This window comes from Lithobates pipiens, unplaced genomic scaffold, assembly GCF_037356315.1.
Source record: "Lithobates pipiens isolate NorthernLeopardFrog02 unplaced genomic scaffold, aLitPip1_a1.2 Scaffold_30, whole genome shotgun sequence".
NCBI classification, from domain to species: domain Eukaryota; kingdom Metazoa; phylum Chordata; class Amphibia; order Anura; family Ranidae; genus Lithobates; species Lithobates pipiens.
In genome coordinates, this window is record NW_027507791.1 from 31,632,458 (window position 1) to 31,657,021 (window position 24,564).

At 47.0% G+C, this 24,564-nt stretch overlaps 1 protein-coding gene across 5 annotated transcripts in view; it reads right to left on the bottom strand.

Annotated features, from left to right (window-relative positions):
* The window catches only part of SEMA4A (semaphorin 4A), a 113,231-nt gene that overhangs the window by 47,625 nt on the left and 41,042 nt on the right, over positions 1–24,564 (bottom strand). The window contains exon 1 of one of the 5 annotated variants that reach the window (XM_077463944.1): positions 14,763–14,920. The exons of 3 other annotated variants lie outside the window; for them this stretch is intronic. The gene's annotated coding sequence lies outside the window, so the exon portion shown is untranslated. Of the gene's footprint in view, positions 1–11,153; positions 11,282–14,762; positions 14,921–24,564 lie in introns of those variants that run through there. One more of the 5 variants, XM_077463942.1, reaches the window with a different exon arrangement.

Consider the following 24,564-nt stretch of genomic DNA (forward strand, 5'->3'; position numbering starts at 1 on the left):
TACCGAGAATTACACCCGACATACAGGACAAGAGAAGTGGTACTGTGCAGAGTCCATACATACAGAATAAGAAGAGATACCGAGAATTACACCCGACATACAGGACAAGAGAAGTGGTACTGTGCAGAGTCCATACATACAGAATAAGAAGAGATACCGAGAATTACACCCGACATACAGGACAAGAGAAGTAGTACTGTGCAGAGTCCATACATACAGAATAAGAACAGATACCGAGATCTACACCCGACATACAGGACAAGAGAAGTAGTACTGTGCAGAGTCCATACATACAGAATAAGAACAGATACCGAGAATTACACCCGACATACAGGACAAGAGAAGTAGTACTGTGCAGAGTCCATACATACAGAATAAGAACAGATACCGAGAATTACACCCGACATACAGGACAAGAGAAGTGGTACTGTGCAGAGTCCATACATACAGAATAAGAAGAGATACTGAGAATTACACCCGACATACAGGACAAGAGAAGTAGTACTGTGCAGAGTCCATACATACAGAATAAGAACAGATACCGAGAATTACACCCGACATACAGGACAAGAGAAGTAGTACTGTGCAGAGTCCATACATACAGAATAAGAACAGATACCGAGAATTACACCCGACATACAGGACAAGAGAAGTGGTACTGTGCAGAGTCCATACATACAGAATAAGAACAGATACCGAGAATTACACCCGGCATACAGGACAAGAGAAGTAGTACTGTGCAGAGTCCATACATACAGAATAAGAAGAGATACCGAGAATTACACCCGACATACAGGACAAGAGAAGTAGTACTGTGCAGAGTACATACATACAGAATAAGAAGAGATACCGAGAATTACACCCGACATACAGGACAAGAGAAGTAGTACTGTGCAGAGTACATACATACAGAATAAGAAGAGATACCGAGAATTACACCCGACATACAGGACAAGAGAAGTGGTACTGTGCAGAGTCCATACATACAGAATAAGAAGAGATACCGAGAATTACACCCGACATACAGGACAAGAGAAGTAGTACTGTGCAGAGTCCATACATACAGAATAAGAACAGATACCGAGAATTACACCCGACATACAGGACAAGAGAAGTGGTACTGTGCAGAGTCCATACATACAGAATAAGAACAGATACCGAGAATTACACCCGACATACAGGACAAGAGAAGTGGTACTGTGCAGAGTCCATACATACAGAATAAGGACAGATACCGAGAATTACACCCGACATACAGGACAAGAGAAGTGGTACTGTGCAGAGTCCATACATACAGAATAAGAACAGATACCGAGAATTACACCCGACATACAGGACAAGAGAAGTGGTACTGTGCAGAGTCCATACATACAGAATAAGAACAGATACCGAGAATTACACCCGACATACAGGACAAGAGAAGTGGTACTGTGCAGAGTCCATACATACAGAATAAGGACAGATACCGAGAATTACACCCGACATACAGGACAAGAGAAGTAGTACTGTGCAGAGTCCATACATACAGAATAAGAAGAGATACCGAGAATTACACCCGACATACAGGACAAGAGAAGTAGTACTGTGCAGAGTCCATACATACAGAATAAGAAGAGATACCGAGAATTACACCCGACACACAGGACAAGAGAAGTGGTACTGTGCAGAGTCCATACATACAGAATAAGAAGAGATACCGAGAATTACACCCGACATACAGGACAAGAGAAGTGGTACTGTGCAGAGTCCATACATACAGAATAAGAACAGATACCGAGAATTACACCCAACATACAGGACAAGAGAAGTGGTACTGTGCAGAGTCCATACATACAGAATAAGAAGAGATACCGAGAATTACACCCGACATACAGGACAAGAGAAGTGGTACTGTGCAGAGTCCATACATACAGAATAAGAACAGATACCGAGAATTACACCCGACATACAGGACAAGAGAAGTAGTACTGTGCAGAGTCCATACATACAGAATAAGAACAGATACCGAGAATTACACCCGACATACAGGACAAGAGAAGTGGTACTGTGCAGAGTCCATACATACAGAATAAGAACAGATACCGAGAATTACACCCGACATACAGGACAAGAGAAGTAGTACTGTGCAGAGTCCATACATACAGAATAAGAACAGATACCGAGAATTACACCCGACATACAGGACAAGAGAAGTGGTACTGTGCAGAGTCCATACATACAGAATAAGAAGAGATACCGAGAATTACACCCGACATACAGGACAAGAGAAGTGGTACTGTGCAGAGTCCATACATACAGAATAAGAACATATACCGAGAATTACACCCGACATACAGGACAAGAGAAGTGGTACTGTGCAGAGTCCATACATACAGAATAAGAAGAGATACCGAGAATTACACCCGACATACAGGACAAGAGAAGTGGTACTGTGCAGAGTCCATACATACAGAATAAGGACAGATACCGAGAATTACACCCGACATACAGGACAAGAGAAGTGGTACTGTGCAAAGTCCATACATACAGAATAAGAACAGATACCGAGAATTACACCCGACATACAGGACAAGAGAAGTAGTACTGTGCAGAGTCCATACATACAGAATAAGAAGAGATACCGAGAGTTACACCCGACATACAGGACAAGAGAAGTAGTACTGTGCAGAGTCCATACATACAGAATAAGAAGAGATACCGAGAGTTACACCCGACATACAGGACAAGAGAAGTAGTACTGTGCAGAGTCCATACATACAGAATAAGAACAGATACCGAGAATTACACCCGACATACAGGACAAGAGAAGTGGTACTGTGCAGAGTCCATACATACAGAATAAGAAGAGATACCGAGAATTACACCCGACATACAGGACAAGAGAAGTGGTACTGTGCAGAGTCCATACATACAGAATAAGAAGAGATACCGAGAATTACACCCGACATACAGGACAAGAGAAGTGGTACTGTGCAGAGTCCATACATACAGAATAAGAAGAGATACCGAGAATTACACCCGACATACAGGACAAGAGAAGTAGTACTGTGCAGAGTCCATACATACAGAATAAGAACAGATACCGAGAATTACACCCGACATACAGGACAAGAGAAGTGGTACTGTGCAGAGTCCATACATACAGAATAAGAACAGATACCGAGAATTACACCCGACATACAGGACAAGAGAAGTGGTACTGTGCAGAGTCCATACATACAGAATAAGAACAGATACCGAGAATTACACCCGACATACAGGACAAGAGAAGTAGTACTGTGCAGAGTCCATACATACAGAATAAGAACAGATACCGAGAATTACACCCGACATACAGGACAAGAGAAGTGGTACTGTGCAGAGTCCATACATACAGAATAAGAACAGATACCGAGAATTACACCCGACATACAGGACAAGAGAAGTAGTACTGTGCAGAGTCCATACATACAGAATAAGAACAGATACCGAGAATTACACCCGACATACAGGACAAGAGAAGTGGTACTGTGCAGAGTCCATACATACAGAATAAGAACAGATACCGAGAATTACACCCGACATACAGGACAAGAGAAGTGGTACTGTGCAGAGTCCATACATACAGAATAAGAAGAGATACCGAGAATTACACCCGACATACAGGACAAGAGAAGTGGTACTGTGCAGAGTCCATACATACAGAATAAGAAGAGATACCGAGAATTACACCCGACATACAGGACAGGAGAAGTGGTACTGTGCAGAGTCCATACATACAGCATAAGAACATATACCGAGAATTACACCCGACATACAGGACAAGAGAAGTGGTACTGTGCAGAGTCCATACATACAGAATAAGAAGAGATACCGAGAATTACACCCGACATACAGGACAAGAGAAGTGGTACTGTGCAGAGTCCATACATACAGAATAAGGACAGATACCGAGAATTACACCCGACATACAGGACAAGAGAAGTGGTACTGTGCAAAGTCCATACATACAGAATAAGAACAGATACCGAGAATTACACCCGACATACAGGACAAGAGAAGTAGTACTGTGCAGAGTCCATACATACAGAATAAGAAGAGATACCGAGAATTACACCCGACATACAGGACAAGAGAAGTAGTACTGTGCAGAGTCCATACATACAGAATAAGAAGAGATACCGAGAATTACACCCGACATACAGGACAAGAGAAGTGGTACTGTGCAGAGTCCATATATACAGAACTAATTGTATAAATTTTTGTTTTAAAACGCTTGTCCAACCTCCAACCTGTGATTGGACGGTGAACGGAGAAGCAGCAGACAGATGATCTCATCTCTGTGCCACTCTGCTCTATTCTCCTATCAGCGTGCTTGGATCCTTGTGCTGCTTCTCCCTCCCCCAGTCTGAGCTCTGCTGTACAGAGACTTGTATATACAAATGTAATAATGAAGACAGAGACGTGTTATTTGCGTCACAAACATCACCTGCCATCAGTGCCTTTTACGCAAATTCTTCACCCCCCCCCACCATAAAAACACGGCGGCCCCTCCCCCAGCGCCATCACATGGCGATCCGGTGTTTAGGAAATTTCAGGTTTATAACGAGTCAGACAAATACGAATCCTTGTAAGACAACATTACAGGAGTCACATGGACTGTGACTGGGGGAAGGGAGGCGTCATTATAGATATTCATTATTCACATTCTGTCGTTTATAAACATCGCTCATCGGACATTCCGCGCCTCATTTTCCCTGATTTCAGCCCAAATAACCCAATAAAAAAATCTGATGAAAGTCATTTGTAAACATACAAAAAAAAAAAAAAAAAATGTGCCAATTGGCAGATGTAATGAATGGAAAAATGTATGATCTGTATAAACAAAGCCCTGTGATAGGTCCATACATGGGGGATATAAACAAAGCCCTCGGAAAAGTATTCATACCCCTTGATCATTCCCCACATTTTCTCATGTTACAACTAAAAACGTAAATGTATTTTATTGGGATTTTATGTGATGGACCAACACAAAGTGTCACATAATTGTGAAGTGGAAGGAAAATTATACAAATAAATATGTGAAAAGTGTGGGGGAGGGGCATTTGTATGGCACCCCCTTTACTCTGATACCCCCTATCTAGTGGAACCAATTGCCTTCAGAAGTCACCTAATTAGTAAATAGAGTCCACCTGTGTGTCATATAATCTCAGTATAAATACAGCTGTTCTGTGAAGCCCTCAGAGGTTTGTTAGAGAACCTTAGTGAACAAACCGCATCATGAAGGCCAAGGAACACACCAGGCAGGTCAGGGATGAAGTTGTGGAGAAGTATAAAGCAGGGTTGGGTTATAATAAAATCTCCCAAGCTTTGACCATCTCACGGAGCTCTGTTCAATCCATCATCTGAAAATGGAAAGAGTATGGCACAACTGCAAACCTACCAAGACACGGCCGTCCACCTAAACTGACCGGGCCGGGCAAGGAGAGCATTCATCAGAGAAGAGCCAAGAGGTCCATGGTAACTCTGGAGGAGCTGCAGAGATCCACAGCTCAGGGGGGAGAATCTGTCCACAGGACAACTATTAGTCGTCTCTCCACAAATCTGCCCTTTATGGAAGAGTGACAAGAAGAAAGACATTGGAGAAAGAAAGTCATAAGAAGTCCTGTTTGTAGTTTGTGAGAAGCCATGTGGGGGAGGGCGCAGCAAACATGTGGAAGAAGGTGATCTGGTCAGAGGAGACCAAAATTCTACTTTATGGCCTAAAAGCAAAACACTATGTGTGGGGAAACTAACACCGCCCATCCCCCGAACACACCATCCCCACCGTGAGACATGGTGGCGGCAGCATCATGTGGTGGGGATGGTTTTCTTCAGCAGGGACAGGGAAGCTGGTCAGAGGTGATGGGAAGATGGATGGAGACAAATACAGGACAATCTTAGAAGAAAACCTGTTAGAGTCGGCAGAAGACTTGAGACCGGGGCGGAGGTTCCCCTTCCAGCAGGACAACGACCCGAAAAACATCCAGCCAGAGCTACAATGGAATGGTTTACATCAAAGCATATTCATGTGTTAGAATGGCCCAGTCACAGTCCAGACCTAAATCCCATTGAGAATCTGTGGCCAGACTTGAAAATTGCTGATCACAGACGCTCTCCATCCAATCTGACAGAGCGCGAGATATTTTACAAAGAAGAAGAAGAATGGGCAGAAATGTCCTCTCTAGATGGGCAAAGCTGGTAGAGACACCCCCAAAAAGACTTGTAGAGAAAGGGGGGTTCTACAAAGTATTGCCTCCGGGGGGCGCCATACAAATGCCCCTCCCCCCACACTTTTCACATATTTATTTGTATCATTTTCCTTCCGCTTCACAATTATGTGACACTTTGTGTTGGTCCATCACAGAAAATCCCAATAAAATACATTTATGGTTTTTGGTTGTAACATGAGAAAGTGCGGGGAATGTCAAGGGGTATGAATACTTGTTCCAGGCACTGTATACATCCTCAATACTAATATTCATATAGTGGATCCCATCCCCCCCATCCCATTATAAAGGAGCGGAGATGTACAGGTAGAAGTCAGCGTGTTGTGAATTATTCAGCATGGCGGTGAGGTGCGGGGGGAGGGGCCGCGCTCCGGTGGTCACCTCCTGGCGCCGGGGGCGAGACGTGTGACATTCGTCGGGTCCGGGAAGTGGAGATTCCCGGCAAGTTTCAACAAGAACGCATTCCGCGGATTCACTCACGACGCACAAAATTCGTTGCGAATATCGGAAAGCCCAGGCTGCGCTCCTCCTGCCAGAAAGAGGAGTCCCAAGTGTCCCCGCAGGAGGCGGAGCCAGTGACCCCCCAACCCGAGATCATCTGCCCCATCACGTGTGATCTACAGGCCATGTAATAAAACCGTCACAACACGGAACACGCAACCCCTCCGAGAGGACAATGAGACCACAGATCCCCCTCACCCAGAACCATTCCTGAAATGTCAAAGATTAGGGGGAGGGGAGGGAGCGATGTTCTGCAGATCTCTAGAGGGGTCAGTGGTGGGATAATCTGCAGAATATATCAATATGGATCTGTCAGGAGGGGGAGGGGAGGGAGTGATGTTCTGCAGATCTCTAGAGGGGTCAGTGGTGGGATAATCTGCAGAATATATCAATATGGATCTGTCAGGAGGGGGAGGGGAGGGAGCGATGTTCTGCAGATCTCTAGAGGGGTCAGTGATGAAATAATCTGCAGAATATATCAATATGGATCTGTCAGGAGGGGGGAGGGGAGGGAGCGATGCTCTGCAGATCTCTAGAGAGGTCAGTGATGAGATAATCTGCAGAATCTATCAATATGGATCTGTCAGGAGGGGGAGGGGAGGGAGCGATGTTCTGCAGATCTCTAGAGAGGTCAGTGATGGCATAATCTGCAGAATATATCAGGAGGGGGGAGGGGAGGGAGTGATGTTCTGCAGATCTCTAGAGGGGTCAGTGATGAGATAATCTGCAGAATATATCAGGAGGGGGAGGGGAGGGAGCGATGTTCTGCAGATCTGTAGAGGGGTCAGTGATGGGATAATCTGCAGAATATATCAGGAGGGGGGAGGGGAGGGAGTGATGTTCTGCAGATCTCTAGAGGGGTCAGTGATGAGATAATCTGCAGAATATCTCAATATGGATCTGTCAGGAGGGGGAGGGGAGGGAGCGATGTTCTGCAGATCTCTGGAGCGGTCAGTGATGGGATAATCTGCAGAATATATCAGGAGGGGGGAGGGGAGGGAGTGATGTTCTGCAGATCTCTAGAGGGGTCAGTGATGGGATAATCTGCAGAATATATCAGGAGGGGGGAGGGGAGGGAGTGATGTTCTGCAGATCTCTAGAGGGGTCAGTGATGAGATAATCTGCAGAATATCTCAATATGGATCTGTCAGGAGGGGGAGGGGAGGGAGCGATGTTCTGCAGATCTCTGGAGCGGTCAGTGATGGGATAATCTGCAGAATATATCAGGAGGGGGGAGGGGAGGGAGTGATGTTCTGCAGATCTCTAGAGGGGTCAGTGATGGGATAATCTGCAGAATATATCAGGAGGGGGAAGGGAGGGAGCGATGTTCTGCAGATCTCTAGAGGGGTCAGTGATGGGATAATCTGCAGAATATATCAATATGGATCTGTCAGGAGGGGGAGGGGAGGGAGCGATGTTCTGCGGAGAAAATGGTAGAAGTGACAGTCAGACGATACAATGGCGTTTGTTGTTTCCCTCTGTCAGACATGGAGGAAGGATCGCGGTCCTGATCTGGCATCATTCTCGGCGTTTCATAATCCTCATATAACGAGTCCTAGGGGCACGCCGTGGTGCGCGCCGCCTGTAGCAGGGAACGGTGTGAAGTGTAAACACGGCGGTGACTTTGGCTTCTTATATATACAAAGTCCCACAAGGACATTTTTTGTTAACCATTTCTTTAAAAAGGACACTGAAGTTCTGTGCGAGTGTGAACCCCAAAAGAGAAGCCAAACAAACGTGAACCCCTCCTGGCTCCGCATTAAACACACAATTCAGAAGAGTCTGAACTTTGAGAGACCCGAAGAACCGACCAACCGCAGACAAAGCGCCGTCTACTGACCACTGACAACATCACTTCTTCCAAAAAATGTGCAACTCACACTTGGGGGTCCCAGAACAATCACACCCTGACACTTGGGGGTCCCAGAACAATGACACCCTGACACTTGGGGGTCCCAGAACAATGACACCCTGACACTTGGGGGTCCCAGAACAAGGACACACTGACACTTGGGGGTCCAGAACAATGACACCCTGACACTTGGGGGTCCCAAAACAATGACACCCTGACACTTGGGGGTCCCAGAACAATGACACCCTGACACTTGGGGGTCCCAGAACAAGGACACACTGACACTTGGGGGTCCAGAACAATGACACCCTGACACTTGGGGGATCCAGAACAAGGACACCCTGACACTTGGGGGATCCAGAACAAGGACACCCTGACACTTGGGGGATCCAGAACAAGGACACCCTGACACTTGGGGGATCCAGAACAAGGACACCCTGACACTTGGGGGTCCCAGAACAATGACACCCTGACACTTGGGGGTCCCAGAACAAGGACATCCTGACACTTGGGGGATCCAGAACAATGACATCCTGACACTTGGGGATCCAGAACAATGACACCCTGACACTTGGGGGTCACAGAACAATGACACCCTGACACTTGGGGGTCACAGAACAATGACATCCTGACACTTGGGGGTCACAGAACAATGACACGCTGACACTTGGGGGTCCCAGAACAAGGACACACTGACACTTGGGGGTCCAGAACAATGACACCCTGACACTTGGGGGTCCCAAAACAATGACACCCTGACACTTGGGGGTCCCAGAACAAGGACACACTGACACTTGGGGGTCCAGAACAATGACACCCTGACACTTGGGGGTCCCAGAACAATGACACCCTGACACTTGGGGGTCACAGAACAATGACACCCTGACACTTGGGGGTCACAGAACAATGACATCCTGACACTTGGGGGTCACAGAACAATGACATCCTGACACTTGGGGGATCCAGAACAAAGACACCCTGACACTTGGGGGATCCAGAACAATGACACCCTGACACTTGGGGGTCCCAGAACAAGGACACACTGACACTTGGGGGTCCAGAACAATGACACCCTGACACTTGGGGGTCCCAGAACAATGACACCCTGACACTTGGGGGTCACAGAACAATGACACCCTGACACTTGGGGGATCCAGAACAAGGACACCCTGACACTTGGGGGATCCAGAACAAGGACACCCTGACACTTGGGGGTCCCAGAACAAGGACACCCTGACACTTGGGGGTCCCAGAACAAGGACACACTGACACTTGGGGGTCCAGAACAATGACACCCTGACACTTGGGGGTCCCAGAACAATGACACCCTGACACTTGGGGGTCACAGAACAATGACACCCTGACACTTGGGGGTCACAGAACAATGACACCCTGACACTTGGGGGTCACAGAACAATGACACCCTGACACTTGGGGGATCCAGAACAAGGACACCCTGACACTTGGGGGTCCCAGAACAATGACACCCTGACACTTGGGGGATCCAGAACAAGGACACCCTGACACTTGGGGGATCCAGAACAAGGACACCCTGACACTTGGGGGTCCCAGAACAATGACACCCTGACACTTGGGGGTCCCAGAACAAGGACATCCTGACACTTGGGGGATCCAGAACAATGACATCCTGACACTTGGGGATCCAGAACAATGACACCCTGACACTTGGGGGTCACAGAACAATGACATCCTGACACTTGGGGGTCACAGAACAATGACATCCTGACACTTGGGGTCCCAGAACAATGACACCCTGACACTTGGGGGTCACAGAACAATGACATCCTGACACTTGGGGTCCCAGAACAATGACACCCTGACACTTGGGGTCCCAGAACAATGACATCCTGACACTTGGGGGTCACAGAACAATGACATCCTGACACTTGGGGGATCCAGAACAATGACACCCTGACACTTGGGGGTCCCAGAACAATGACACCCTGACACTTGGGGGATCCAGAACAATGACACCCTGACACTTGGGGTCCCAGAACAATGACACCCTGACACTTGGGGGTCCCAGAACAATGACATCCTGACACTTGGGGGTCCCAGAACAATGACATCCTGACACTTGGGGTCCCAGAACAATGACACCCTGACACTTGGGGGATCCAGAACAATGACACCCTGACACTTGGGGTCCCAGAACAATGACACCCTGACACTTGGGGGTCACAGAACAATGACATCCTGACACTTGGGGGTCACAGAACAATGACATCCTGACACTTGGGGGTCACAGAACAATGACACCCTGACACTTGGGGACCCAGAACAATGACACCCTGACACTTGGGGACCCAGAACAATGACACCCTGACACTTGGGGGTCACAGAACAATGACACCCTGACACTTGGGGGTCACAGAACAAGGACACCCTGACACTTGGAGGTCCCAGAACAAGGACACCCTGACACTTGGGGGTCCAGAACAATGACACCCTGACACTTGGGGGTCACAGAACAATGACACCCTGACACTTGGGGGTCCAGAACAACCTTAGAAGGTCCTGGTGTCACTCACCGGTGTCTGGTTGCAGGTTCAGGGCCCCCCGTGTGGCGTTGTTGCTGCGCTGGGTTGTTGTCACTCTCTGTGACTGGGAGGAATGAGGAAGACTGGTTATTGGCAGTTCACAATCCTCCTCAACAAGTTCTAACAGTTCAGCCCCTGCAGCATTGCCTGCCTGCCACTTCTTAAAGGGACAGTACATGAAAAGACACCACGCTGCGCCACAGCACTGCCTAGCAGAGGATAGGTTCCTCCAGAACTAGACTGCCTGTAAATGTAGAAGATGGGGGTTCTGATACTTGTAGTCCACCGGGGCACGGGAACCCCATTGGTACCTTTTCTGCAACTTATAAATCCTCAACAACGTTGTTGTACCGTATCGGTGAAAAGCCTTCCAAACGCACAACGCAACCCGACAACAACCAATCCTTTATTTCTTTTATGGGAATTTTAGGTTATCTTCTCATTTTATGAGCCCTCGGATCTGGCAGATGTGGGGGCCAGACGGACATTTTTGTAATATTTTGCTGCTTCTAAACAGATGGCCACATTTTGCAACAATTCTAATAAAAAACATCCTGAAAAATTACTTCACAACAGAAAAAAAAGAAGAAGAATGAAAAGATCAAACAAACAACAGCAACAAATTACAACAACGACAAAAAGATCAACAACAATAACAACCTCTTCCCAACCAGATATGGATTTGGGGTGGAGATACGTTGTTTCTTTTTATCTCCGATGTTCAGTTTGGAGTTTCTATTGATTGGTTTCTCTTCCCTCAATCTGCCCATACACTCAGCAATCTGATTGAACCATTAAACCCATTATTTTTGCCAGAACTGCAAGGCAACTGAAGACATAAAATGGTGGTTTTGATTGAATGCAATGAGATGGGATCGAATATCGATCACGGTGGAAACATCCAGTTGCAATTGACGTATTTTCCCCCCCCCAATTCGTATTCCATTCATTTTGATCTTTTTAAAAACTAAAAACTGCCAATCTAATGCCGAGCTGTGACTTCACAATCAACCAAATGCTGGAGGTTGATTATGACACCCTGACACTTGGGGGTCCTCCAGAACAAAATGACACCCTGACACTTGGGGGATCCAAAACAATGACACCCCGACACTTGGGGCTCCCCCAGAACAATGACACCCCGACACTTGGGGCTCCCCCAGAACAATGACACCCTGACACTTGGGGCTCCTCCAGAACAATGACACCCCGACACTTGGGGCTCCCCCAGAACAATGACACCCGACACTTGGGGCTCCCCCAGAACAATGACACCCTGACACTTGGGGCTCCTCCAGAACAATGACACCCCGACACTTGGGGCTCCCCCAGAACAATGACACCCTGACACTTGGGGCTCCCCCAGAACAATGACACCCTGACACTTGGGGTATCTAAAACAAATGACACCCTGACACTTGGGAGATCTAAAACAAATGACACCCTGACACTTGGGAGATCTAAAACAAATGACACCCTGACACTTGGGGGATCCAAAACAATGACACCCCGACACTTGGGGCTCCCCCAGAACAATGACACCCCGACACTTGGGGCTGCCCCAGAACAATGACACCCCGACACTTGGGGCTGCCCCAGAACAATGACACCCCGACACTTGGGGCTGCCCCAGAACAATGACACCCCGACACTTGGGGCTGCCCCAGAACAATGACACCCTGACACTTGGGGCTCCCCCAGAACAATGACACCCCGACACTTGGGGCTGCCCCAGAACAATGACACCCCGACACTTGGGGCTCCCCCAGAACAATGACACCCTGACACTTGGGGTATCTAAAACAAATGACAAACTGACACTTGGGGGATCTAAAACAACACCCTGACACTTGGGGGATCCAAAACAACGACACCCTGACACTTGGGGGATCCAAAACAACGACACCCTGACACTTGGGGGATCCAAAACAACGACACCCTGACACTTGGGGGATCCAAAACAACGACACCCTGACACTTGGGGGATCCAAAACAACGACACCCTGACACTTGGGGCTCCCCCAGAACAATGACACCCCAACACTTGGGGCTCCCCCAGAACAATGCCACCCCAACACTTGGGGCTCCCCCAGAACAATGACACCCCAACACTTGGGGCTCCCCCAGAACAATGACACCCCAACACTTGGGGCTCCCCCAGAACAATGACACCCCAACACTTGGGGCTCTCCCAGAACAATGACACCCTGACACTTGGGGGATCTAGAACAATGACACCCTGACACTTGGGGGATCTAGAACAAATGACAAACTGACACTTGGGGTATCTAAAACAAATGACACCCTGACACTTGGGGGATCTGAAACAAATGACACCCTGACACTTGGGGGATTTAAAACAAACGACACCCTGACACTTGGGAGATCCAAAACGACACCCTGACACTTGGGGATCCAAAACAACGACACCCCAACATTTGGGGCTCCCCCAGAACAATGACACCCTGACACTTGGGGGATCTAGAATAATGACACCCTGACACTTGGGGGATCCAGAACAATGACACCCTGATACTTGGTGGTCCCCCACAACAATGACACCCTGATACTTGGTGGTCCCCCACAACAATGACACCCTGACACTTGGGGCTCCCCCAGAACAATGACACCCTGACACTTGGGGGATCTAGAATAATGACACCCTGACACTTGGGGGATCTAGAATAATGACACCCTGACACTTGGGGGATCCAGAACAATGACACCCTGATACTTAGGGTGTCATTGTTGTGGGGGACCACCAAGTATCAGGGTGTCATTGTTGTGGGGGACCGACACTTGGGGCTCCGCCAGAACAATGGCACCCTGACACTTGGGGCTCCCCCAGAACAATGACACCCGGGAGATCTAGAACAATGACACCCTGACACTTCGGGGTCCCAGAACAATGACATGTAGCGATCCCAGAACAAGGACACCCTGATACACTTGGGGGTCAATCTGACCCATGGGTCACAGATTGCCAAGTTTCCCGTCATTACTTCACGTTTGCAATTCCCGGTGGCTCAAAAGTGGTTGAAAATTGCCACATCTGACCAGCTAGCTTGACACACTTCCCACACACTTGGCAGCATTGCTGCCATCAACCACAAAACAAGATCCTCGTTTTCACACCTCGGGCGGCGATCGATCGTAAATGCTTTTTCGTAACGCGTCAAGGTGGTTTCCATAGACTTCCTGTCCGTTGGGGGGATGGGGGGGGGGGGGTCACTGTAATCCAAGGGAGGGGGGTTGTGGTTGAAAGCCACCTGATTGTCCAGTGTGGGGCCGACCCTCAAATCCCCGTACAGATACAACGTGCGACCTTGGGACGTATTTCTTGAGACTTTTTAGTTAAGGCAATCTTCGCAACCGACCAAAAGAAAAATCCCGCGTCCGGTTGTAGGAACAGATCTTTGGTTTGGACTTTCAGGCGTTTCCTGTATCTCCAACGACCAGATATCACCAGCTCTCCGTGTAATTTGACAACTTTTTGGTCAACAGAACGTTGAAAAAATATCGGTTTGGTGAATTCGGTCTCAGATCAACGGCTCACCAAACACTCAATATTGGAAACACAACGACCAGAAATGTCCTTACCTGTACCAGGCTGGTCGAGGATTGGCTCAGATCCACAATGTGGGGCGACTCTACGCCGCGTCGCCCTGACTCATGATCCCACACAGGTCTGACACACAGGAAGAGATCCAGCAGGTCCGAGAATGAAACCAATCAGCTCTGGGAATGCCTCGCCCTGCTCCGCAGGTAAACCAGAGACATCAAACAAGGGGAGGAGGACACACCCACCAGCTCCGCCCCCCCCCCCCCCCTTTAAACATTCCAACTTCAACAGATGCCATGACCTCACTGCCTCTGGCCCCTCCCAGGAGAGTTCGAACGATGACAAACAGCAACACCCGATGACGACAAAAAAACGCCACGGCATGCGAGCAAAGCGACGCACCGGACTCCCAATCCGTCTCTACGTGGGGGGGGGGGGGGGACCTACCTTCGAAAAGAACAACTTTTATAAAAGAAAGAAACAAGAGTCCCTCGTCTCCAAAAAAAACCTGATAGTTGACCGCCGACGCGTCAGATCTTTTCTAGATTCGATCCGAAGATTTCAAATCGTATTCGTGAGAAGTTACTCTTTACGTGGCCACTTCGCTTTTATTATTGATAAAACAATACAACATATCATAAAATTACAAGTAATAATAATAACAACAATAATAAAAATATAATAATATACAATACAGTTACTACTATTAATAATAAAAATGACATAACAATAATATAATAAGAAAAAAAAAAACACTACTAATAATAAAAAAACAAAACAAACAAAAAACAAAAACAAACAACAACAACAATAATAATAATATTAACCCCAAACCCTAATATTGACCCCTAACATTAACTCCTAACTCTAATCCTAATCACTAACCCCAATATTAACCCCTAACCCAAACATTGCCCCCTAACCATAATAGTAACCTGTGATCCCAACCCCCAACTCGAATCCCAACCACTAACTCTAATATTGACCCCCAACCCCAATAACCCATAATCCTAATCCCCCCAACATTAACTCCTAACTCTAATCCTAACCTTACTATTGACCCCTATCCCTAATATTAACCGATAATCCTAACCCCCTAACATTAAGCCCTATCCCTAATCCTAACCCCAACATTGGCCCCTATTATTAACCCCAACTCCTAACCCCTAACCCAAATAGTAACCTGTAATCCCAACCCCTACCATTAACCCCCCAACTCTAATCTCAACCACTAACCCCAATATTGACCCTAACATTAACCCCTAATCATAATTTGTAAACTCTAACCCCAACCACTAACCCAAACATTGACCCCTAACCCTAATAGTAACCTGTGATCCCAACCCCTAACATTAACCCCCAACTCTAACCCCAACCAGTACCCCAATATTGACCCTAACACTAACCAACCCCTAACCCCAATATTGACCCCCAAACTCCAATAACCCATAATCCTAACATTAAATCCTATGACTAATCCGAACCTCTAACCCCAACATTGACCCATATTATTAACCCCAACTCCCAACCCCTAATATTAACTCCTAACCCAAATATTGACCCCTAACCCCAATAGTAACATGTAATCCCGACCCCTAACATCAACCCTCTAACTCTAATCCCAACCTTGACCCCTAACCCTAATAACCCATAATCCTAACCCCTAACATTAAATCCTATCCCTATTCCTAACCCAAACATTGGCCCCCAACATTAACTCCTAACTCTAATCCTAACCCTAATATTGACCCCCAAACCCCAATAACCCATAATTCTACCCCCCCCCCAACATTAAACCCTATTCCTAATCCTAACCCCTAACCCCTAACATTAACTCCTAACTCTAATTCTAACCCTAATATTAACCACTAACCCCAACATTGGCCCCTATTATTAACCCCAACTCCTAACCCCTAACCCAAATATTGACCCCTAACCCCAACCCCTACATTTAACCCCCCCAACTCTAATCTCAACATCTAACCCCAATATTGACCCTAACATTAACCCCTAACCCTAATCGTAATTTGTAATCCCAAACCCCAACTCTAACCTCAACCACTAACCCAAACATTGACCCCTAACCCTAATAGTAACCTGTGATCCCAACCCCTAACATAAACCCCTAACTCTAACCCCAACCAGTACCCCAATATTAACCAACCCCTGACCCCAATATTGACTCCCAAACTCCAATAACCCATAATCCTAACATTAAATCCTATCACTAATCCTAACCTCTAACCCCAACATTGACCCCTATTATTAAGCCCAACATTAAACCCCTAACCCAAATATTGACCCCTAACCCCAATAGTAACATGTAATCCCAACCCCTAACATCAACCCTCTAACTCTAATCCCAACCACTAACCCCAATATTGACCCTAACCCTAATAACCCATAATCCTAACCCCTAACATTAAATCCTATCCCTAATCCTAACCCCTAACATCAACCCTCTAACTCTAATCCCAACCACTAACCCCAATATTGACCCTAACCCTAATAACCCATAATCCTAACCCCTAACATTAAATCCTATCCCTAATCCTAACCCCTAACCCAAACTTATGTCCCTAACCCTAATAGTAACCTGCAAATCCTTAACCCCTAACATTAACTCCTAACTCTAATCCTAACCCTAATATTGACCCCCAAACCCCAATAACCCATAATTCTAACCCCCCCCCCCAACATTAAACCCCATTCCTAATCCTAACCCCTAACATTAACTCCTAACTCTAATCCTAACCCTAATATTAACCACTAACCCCAATAACCCATAATTCTACCCCCCCCCAACATTAAACCCCATTCCTAACCCCTAACCCTAACCACTAACATTAACTCCTAACTCTAATCCTAACATTGACCCCCAAACCCCAATAACCCATAATTCTAACCCCCCCCCCCAACATTAAACCCCATTCCTAATCCTAACCCCCAACATTAACTCCTAACTCTAATCCTAACCCTAATATTAACCACTAACCCCAATAACCCATAATTCTACCCCCCCCCCCCCCAACATTAAACCCCATTCCTAACCACTAACATTAACTCCTAACTCTTTTCCTAACCATAAACTCTAACCTAACAAAATACATATAATTAAGTAAATAAATTAACCCCCAACCCTTAAAATTATATATTATATATATATATATATATATATATATATATATAAAAGCTGAACAATTTTTAAAGAAATGATGAAACAGATGATGATATTTATTATAGATTGGCTAATAAAAAAATAAAAAAATAAATGCCAAAGCTCATAAAAGTGCATAGAAACAGAATACCTAAGCCCCGAGTCCCGCCAGTGCGGCTTTGAAATCACGTCACTTTCAAAGCCGCCGATCAGCGCAATTTGGATCTGCCTTTTCATCAATGCAAGTCGCAACGAAATTGCAGAAAAAGTTGTGCCGCTTCAAAGTCCCTGCGACCCGAGTGTTTCCACTGCCGAAAATAGTGTGCGATTTGTCGTGCGAACTGTCAAGTTGCACGACAAAAAAAAACAAAAAAAAAAAAATCGCAATGGCGTGAAGAAGGGCGATACAGTGTGTGCCCGGCTTGTACAAAACTGACATTGCCGTTATTTTTCCCCAGTTAGAATCCGCGCGATACCTTGTATCGGCTCAGCGATCGCATTATTCATTGTTTCTTTTTTCTTTATACAATGTAACTTTTCACCCCGGATGTATCAATCTTCATTATACTAAATAAAAAAAATGGCCGTCCCGTCCAATGGCTTCCATGTTCTTGTTAGTAAAAAAAAAATCCCAATCCACCGGCTCGGCGAATCCGCCCCGTTCCTCCCCCAAAAGAGAAGCCGCGAAGGGCAGGAAACCGGCCAATCAGCCGCCTTCTAGGTCTCCACAGAACGCCCAGAAACTGTGGCAGTGCTGGGAAGTGGAGACACGGACCGGTCGCCCGGCCGAGGAGGCGGCAGCTGCTTACTAATGTCAGAAACGCGTGCACATGGGCCGGCTGTGATGAACGCTGCAGACGGGTGCGTGAGTCAGGTAATTGCGCCCGTGGGCAGCCAGAGAGAAAAAAATAAATAAAAATAATAAAAATGGGTGACGAGTTCAGGAGGTCAGAGGTATGGAAGTGGTGGAACCGGTTTGGAGCGATCGCTACGGGATTTCCAGGCTCAATGTAAACATTAATGTACACAGAGAATGTGACGATCGGACGGGCCGCGGTGATTGTACGCTTCCTTTCTCTACGAAGCCGCCAAATGAAAAATCGGAATGTCGGGCTGCGGTTACCGTTCATCACATCGAAGTCATGAAGCCGTGGCACCAACATCCATATTAGGTGTACCCTCCCCCCCCCAAAATTTCTTGAGGTGTTTTAGCCAATTAAAAATCGCCCTGCATGCTGAGCATTTGGACTGGGCTTTATTAAAAGTGAAAAATGATTTCCAGCGTGCTGGTAAAAATTTGGTGTCCCGGAATCGCAGGGACGGTCCCGTATGTTGGACCTCAGTCCTCATGCCATGTCCTGGAATGTCCAGGGACAGTCCCATATCTTGGACCTCAGTGCCCATCATGCTGTGTCCCGGAATCGCAGGGACAGTCCCGTATCTTGGACCTCGGTCTTCACCATGCTGTGTCCCAGAATCGCAGGGACAGACCCGTATCTTGGACCTCAGTCCTCATCATGCCATGTTCCGGGACAGTCCCGTATCTTGGACCTCAGTCCTCATCATGCCATGTTCCGGGACAGTCCCGTATCTTGGACCTTAGTCCTCATCACGCCATGTTCCGGGACAGTCCCGTATCTTGGACCTCAGTCCTCATCATGCCATATGCTGGAATCGCAGGGACAGTCCCGTATCTTGGACCTCAGTCCTCATCACGCCGTGTTCCGGGACAGTCCCGTATCTTGGACCTCAGTCCTCATCATGCCATATGCTGGAATCGCAGGGACAGTCCCGTATCTTGGACCTCAGTCCTCATCATGCCATATGCTGGAATCGCAGGGACAGTCCCGTATCTTGGACCTCAGTCCTCATCATGCCATATGCTGGAATCGCAGGGACAATCCCGTATCTTGGACCTCAGTCCTCATCATGCCATATGCTGGAATCGCAGGGACAGTCCCGTATCTTGGACCTCAGTCCTCATCATGCCGTGTTTCGGGACAGTCCCGTATCTTGGACCTCAGTCCTAAACGTGCTGTGTCCCGGAATCACAGGGACATTCCCGTATCTTGGACCTCAGTCCTCATCATGCTGTGTCCCGGAAAGCAGGGACAGTCTTGTATCTTGGACCTCAATCCCCATCATGTCTTGTCCCCGAAACACAGGGACAATCCCGTATCTTGGACCTCAGTCCTAAACGTGCTGTGTCCCGGAATCACAGGGACATTCCTGTATCTTGGACCACAGTCCTCATCATGCAATGTCCTGGAATCGCAGGGACAGTCCCGTATCTTGGACCTCAGTCCCCATCATGCCTTGTCCCCGAAACCCAGGGACAATCACGTATCTTGGACCTCAGTCCTAAACATGCTGTGTCCCAGAATCACAGGGACAGTCTCGCATCTTGGACCTCAGTCCTCATCATGCCATATCCTGGAATCACAGGGACAGTCCCGTATCTTGGACCTCAGTCCTCATCATGCTATGTCCCAGAATCGCAGGGACAGTACCGTATCTTGGACCTCGGTCTTCACCATGCTGTGTCCCAGAATCGCAGGGACAGACCCGTATCTTGGACCTCAGTCCTCATCATGCTGTGTCCCGGAAAGCAGGGACAGTCTTGTATCTTGGACCTCAATCCCCATCATGTCTTGTCCCCGAAACACAGGGACAATCCCGTATCTTGGACCTCAGTCCTAAACGTGCTGTGTCCCAGAATCGCAGGGACAGACCCGTATCTTGGACCTCAGTCCTCATCATGCTGTGTCCCGGAAAGCAGGGACAGTCTTGTATCTTGGACCTCAATCCCCATCATGTCTTGTCCCCGAAACACAGGGACAATCCTGTATCTTGGACCACAGTCCTCATCATGCAATGTCCTGGAATCGCAGGGACAGTCCCGTATCTTGGACCTCAGTCCCCATCATGCCTTGTCCCCGAAACCCAGGGACAATCCCGTATCTTGGACCTCAGTCCTAAACATGCTGTGTCCCAGATTCGCAGGGACAGACCCGTATCTTGGACCTCAGTCCTCATCATGCCATGTCCTGGAATCGCAGGGACAGTCCCGTATCTTGGACCTCAGTCCCCATCATGCTTTGTCCCCGAAACCCAGGGACAATCCCGTATCTTGGACCTCAGTCCTAAACATGCTGTGTCCCAGAATCACAGGGACAGTCTCGCATCTTGGACCTCAGTCCTCATCATGCCATATCCTGGAATCACAGGGACAGTCCCGTATCTTGGACCTCAGTCCCCATCATGCCTTGTCCCCGAAACCCAGGGACAATCCCGTATCTTGGACCTCAGTCCTAAACATGCTGTGTCCCAGATTCGCAGGGACAGACCCGTATCTTGGACCTCAGTCCTCATCATGCCATGTCCTGGAATCGCAGGGACAGTCCCGTATCTTGGACCTCAGTCCCCATCATGCTTTGTCCCCGAAACCCAGGGACAATCCCGTATCTTGGACCTCAGTCCTAAACATGCTGTGTCCCAGAATCACAGGGACAGTCTCGCATCTTGGACCTCAGTCCTCATCATGCCATATCCTGGAATCACAGGGACAGTCCCGTATCTTGGACCTCGGTCTTCACCATGCTGTGTCCCAGAATCGCAGGGACAGACCCGTATCTTGGACCTCAGTCCTCATCATGCCGTGTCCCGGAATAGCAGGGACAGTCCTGTATCTTGGACCTCAGTCCTAAACATGCTGTGTCCCCGAAACACAGGGACAGTCCCGCATCTTGGACCTCAGTCCTAAACGCGCTGTGTCCCAGAATCGCAGGGACAGACCCGTATCTTGGACCTCAGTCCTCATCATGCCATGTCCTGGAATCGCAGGGACAGTCCCGTATCTTGGACCTCAGTCCCCATCATGCTTTGTCCCCGAAACCCAGGGACAATCCCGTATCTTGGACCTCAGTCCTAAACATGCTGTGTCCCAGAATCACAGGGACAGTCTCGCATCTTGGACCTCAGTCCTCATCATGCCATATCCTGGAATCACAGGGACAGTCCCGTATCTTGGACCTCGGTCTTCACCATGCTGTGTCCCAGAATCGCAGGGACAGACCCGTATCTTGGACCTCAGTCCTCATCATGCCGTGTCCCGGAATAGCAGGGACAGTCCTGTATCTTGGACCTCAGTCCTAAACATGCTGTGTCCCCGAAACACAGGGACAGTCCCGCATCTTGGACCTCAGTCCTAAACGCGCTGTGTCCCAGAATCGCAGGGACAGTACCGTATCTTGGACCTCGGTCTTCACCATGCTGTGTCCCAGAATCACAGGGACATTCACGTATCTTGGACCTCAGTCCTCATCATGCCATGTCCCGGAATAGCAGGGATAGTCCTGTATCTTGGACCTCAATCCCCATCATGCCTTGTCCCCAAAATACAGGGACAATCCCGTATCTTGGACCTCAGTCCTAAACATGCTGTGTCCCAGAATCACAGGGACAGTCTCGCATCTTGGACCTCAGTCCTCATCATGCCATATCCTGGAATCACAGGGACAGTCCCGTATCTTGGACCTCAGTCCTCATCATGCTGTGTCCCAGAATCGCAGGGACAGTACCGTATCTTGGACTTCGGTCTTCACCATGCTGTGTCCCAGAATCGCAGGGACAGACCCGTATCTTGGACCTCAGTCCTCATCATGCCGTGTCCCGGAATAGCAGGGACAGTCCTGTATCTTGGACCTCAGTCCTAAACATGCTGTGTCCCCGAAACACAGGGACAATCCCGTATCTTGGACCTCAGTCCTAAACATGCTGTGTCCCAGAATCACAGGGACAGTCTCGCATTTTGGACCTCAGTCTCCACCATGCTTTGTCCTGGAATCGCAGGGACAGTCCCGCATCTTGGACCTCAGTCCCCATCATGCCGTGTCCCAGAATCACAGGGACAGTCCCATATTTTGCAATGCCGCCGCAGGTAAAAACAATGGGGGGGAGGGGCAGACAGTGAGAAATTTTGCTAAACTTCCTTGGATTTTTGGAGAAATTTCTCAAATTATTACTTTTATTAACATTTCCCGTTGTTTTCGTACAAGAAAATTTGCAACGTTGCTCGCGTTCTCTAGATATTTGACCCCCCCCCAAAAGTAGACCATCAACGGCCCGTTCTACGCCGCTAAAGTGCGTCGTCATTAGAGTTGTGTGATAAGAAACCATTAGTAATGACGTGGTGGAGGGCCGACATACTCCGTGGTGCAGTACAAAGCATCCTTTCTGCCAGTTTCTGGGGGCGGCATAACGACCCCCATCCTCCGCTCTCTCTGTCCTCACCTGAGGATACGTTGTTTTTGGAAGGGCCATTGAGGCAGCGAAACTCCAGCTGTGTCTGAGGGCCGCCACCTGCGGAGACCGGCCCGGGGACGAAACCCGCAAGGCTGGAATGTCAATCAACGGCTGTTTTTTTTCCCTGGAACTTTTTTTTATCCTTACACAAATTTTACAAAAAAATTTTTTGTTGTTGCAATTGCAACCATATGAAGTTGTTTACAAGAAATTTTTGTTTACAAGTAAAGTATACAAATATATATATTTTGCTAGAAAATTACTTAGAACCCCCAAACATTATTTACAGTATCTGACAAAAGTAAGTACACCCCTCACATTTTTGTAAATATTTTATTCTATCTTTTCAAGTGACAACACTGGAGAAATTACACTTTGCTGTAGACATGTGCGCTCCCAACAAATGCAATCTTGAAATCATTCGTTATGAACGCACTTTGTAAAATGGTCCATTCGTAAAATTAGAAAATTCGTAAAATTTAAAAATTTGAAAATTTGAAATAGTAACCAACTATTAAATCAGGTATATATATTGTAATTTCCTTTCAAATTCGAAAATTTGTAAATTCGCACATTTTTTACACATTCGTAAATTCGAAAATTTGTACACATTCGTAAATTCGAAAATTTGTAAATTCGTACAGTCACACATTCGTAAATTCGAAAATTAGTAAATTCGCACATTCGTAAATTCGAATACATTCACACATTCGAAAATTTGTAAATTCGTACACATTCGTAAATTCGAAAAATTTTAAATTCATACACATTCGTAAATTCAAAAATTAGTAAATTCGCACATTCACACATTCGTAAATTCGAAAAATTTTAAATTCATACACATTCGTAAATTCAAAAATTTGTAAATTCGCACATTCGTAGATTTGAATATTCGAAAATTTGTAAATTCGCACAGTCACACATTCGTAAATTCGAACACATTCGTAAATTCGAAAATTAGTAAATTCGCACATTCGTAAATTCGAATACATTCACACATTCGAAAATTTTGAAATTCGTACACATTCGTAAATTCAAAAATTTGTAAATTCGCACATTCACACATTCGTAAATTCTAAAATTTGTAAATTCGCACATTCACACATTCGTAAATTCGAATATTCGAAAATGTTTAAATTCGTACACATTCACACATTCGTAAATTCTAAAATTTGTAAATTCGCACAGTCACACATTCGTTAATTCGTACACATTCACACATTCGTAAATTCGAAAATTAGTAAATTCGCACATTCGTAAATTCGAATACATTCACACATTCGAAAATTTTGAAATTCGTACACATTCGTAAATTCAAAAATTTGTAAATTCGCACATTCACACATTCGTAAATTCGGAAAATTTTAAATTCGTACACA